The sequence below is a fragment of the Dioscorea cayenensis genome, chromosome 17, assembly GCF_009730915.1.
Source record: "Dioscorea cayenensis subsp. rotundata cultivar TDr96_F1 chromosome 17, TDr96_F1_v2_PseudoChromosome.rev07_lg8_w22 25.fasta, whole genome shotgun sequence".
Classification (NCBI taxonomy): domain Eukaryota; kingdom Viridiplantae; phylum Streptophyta; class Magnoliopsida; order Dioscoreales; family Dioscoreaceae; genus Dioscorea; species Dioscorea cayenensis.
This window is the reverse complement of record NC_052487.1, coordinates 17,322,049-17,324,484: the sequence shown is the minus strand read 5'-3', so window position 1 is coordinate 17,324,484 and position 2,436 is coordinate 17,322,049.

Sequence of the window (2,436 nt, the reverse complement as noted above, 5' to 3'; positions counted from 1 at the left end):
AAAACACGTAGATGAATTAGAGATGGCAGATTTGTGCCCTCTAGGCCGGGATATGCGTACCGTCTCTGGGTCAAAGAGGGTATTACTCTCTTTGACGGGTCTTGGTACTGGCATCTGGATACCCATTAGTTTTTGAGCTAGTGAGGTCGGGTAGAGGTATGCCCTACCCCTACCCGTGACACTCACTGTTGAAGGGCTGTGGTAAAAACCCGTCTCCATACTCCCTTACCCCTCTCATATATATATATATATATATATATAATTTTTTATAAAACTAAACATTTACTCACAATTTACTCAATATCTATTTTCATAGTGATTAATTTGAAAATAATACTTCAAATTTTCTCTTAATATATTATTTTAAATTTTATTTAATTTCTATATTTATATTTGATAATATTATCAAAATTGAATTTTAGATATATATTAAGAATCATAATTAAATTAAAAAATAAATAAATATAAAAATTATAAGAACATCATGAAAAATAAGATACTAATAAAAAATCAATTGGATATAACTTATGAGAATTACTTATAATGTTTTTTATATTCAAAATATTACTAGATATTTATAAAATTTGAAGCTATATAAAATATAAATAGTAGATATATGAAAAAATTTTAAACAAAAACCAAGATGGTTAAATATGAACAAAACAAAAGGTAGAGTTACCATTGTGTCCTAAATAGACGTCATTTTTATGTGATTATATAATTTAAGATAAACAAATATATATCAACTTATAATTTTGAATTTATGGATGTGTTTAAAGATTGTAATATAATATATAATTAATTTATTTTTATTATTATTTAAATTTAATTCGATAATTTGAACAACGGGTAAGCGGGTACCCTGCGGGTATACCCGTACCCTGCGGGTAAGGGTAAGGGTATGATTTTTTTTACCCTGAAGGGTACGGGTAAGGGTACGGGTATGGGGTAGGGGTTACGGGTACGGATAAGGGTTTTGGCATATCCTACCCATACCCTACCCGTTGCCATCCCTAAGATGAATTAGTCAAAGATGCAGTAAAATGAGTACTGCTGCTAGTCCATCCTTAGACAAATGATGAAAATGCGAAATTTGAAATGCAAATTTGTCAGGAATAAAAAAAAATAACTGTGTCAAATTTGTCGCGGAAATAACAAATTATACTAAATACCATAACAAAATTCTTTCAATGTCTAAATACATATAAAATATATTGCTTTAAACATGCAGAATCTAATAATATATTAATACGGTATCAAATAAGTAACTTATCAAATATAAAAAATAATAATTTAATAATACTGTACAAAATTTTGTGCCAAATATGTAAATATAATAATTTAATAATATTTTGCCAAATACTGCATCAAACATGCAATATAATAATTTAATAATATAATTTATCTAATATACAAATATAATAATTTACTTATATTTTACATGAGATATTTTACGTAATATCATGCCAAATGTGAAAAATATAATAATTTAATAATACTGTATCTAATGTCATGCTAAATATGTAAATATAATAATTTAATAATACCATGTCAAATTGTGTGCCAAACATGTAAATATAATAATTTAATAATATCATATCAAATGTAGTGTCAATCATGCAAATATAAAGTCATGTCAAAAATTGTGTTAAATATATTGCAAAAAGTATTAAAAAAACCATGTTAAAACAATGTCAAATACTGAACCAGGAAAACAATGCTAAAAATTGTACCACGAAACCAAAAAACAATGCCAAAAAAACTATGATAATGTTTGGTATGATAATGAAACTACGCAAAAAATGATGTTTAAGTTTGGCATGATAGTAAAGAACCTTGCCAAAATATATTTGTCACCCATGCTATATATACAGATATTTTTTGTGTCAAATATCATGCTAAAATATGTTTGGCACAGAATTTTAGCTTATTTCCATGCCAATTTTGTAGTGCCAATTTGGCAATTTTCTTATAGTGGTCATTACTGTTGTCAGTCCAGTCTTACATAAGAATGACATTGCTACTGTCAGTCCAACCTTAAATAAGAATGACTTTGTTGTTGTCAGTTCAGCCTTAGGAGTCGTTTGACATTGTTTTCAATTTATGTTTTTTTTTTAATTTCATGTTTTGGAAACAAAACTGACAAAAACATGTTTGGCACATTGTTTTTGTTTTCAAAAATTTTGGCAACAATCTCCAAAAAAATAAAAAATAACATTTTATATTTTCAATTTTTTTGGAAATGTTTTTGATAGTTCCGGTAGGTCAATGTGTTTAGGAAAGTCACTCAATTTGACAAGAAAATAAAGCACACACAATCAAACAAAAGAAAAAAGACACACAAGTTGGTTACCCAGTTCGGCACTCCCTTACTCACTTAAGACAAAGAATACCCTCTTAAGATTGAATGATGTCCACTCTTCTCAACTCTCACCA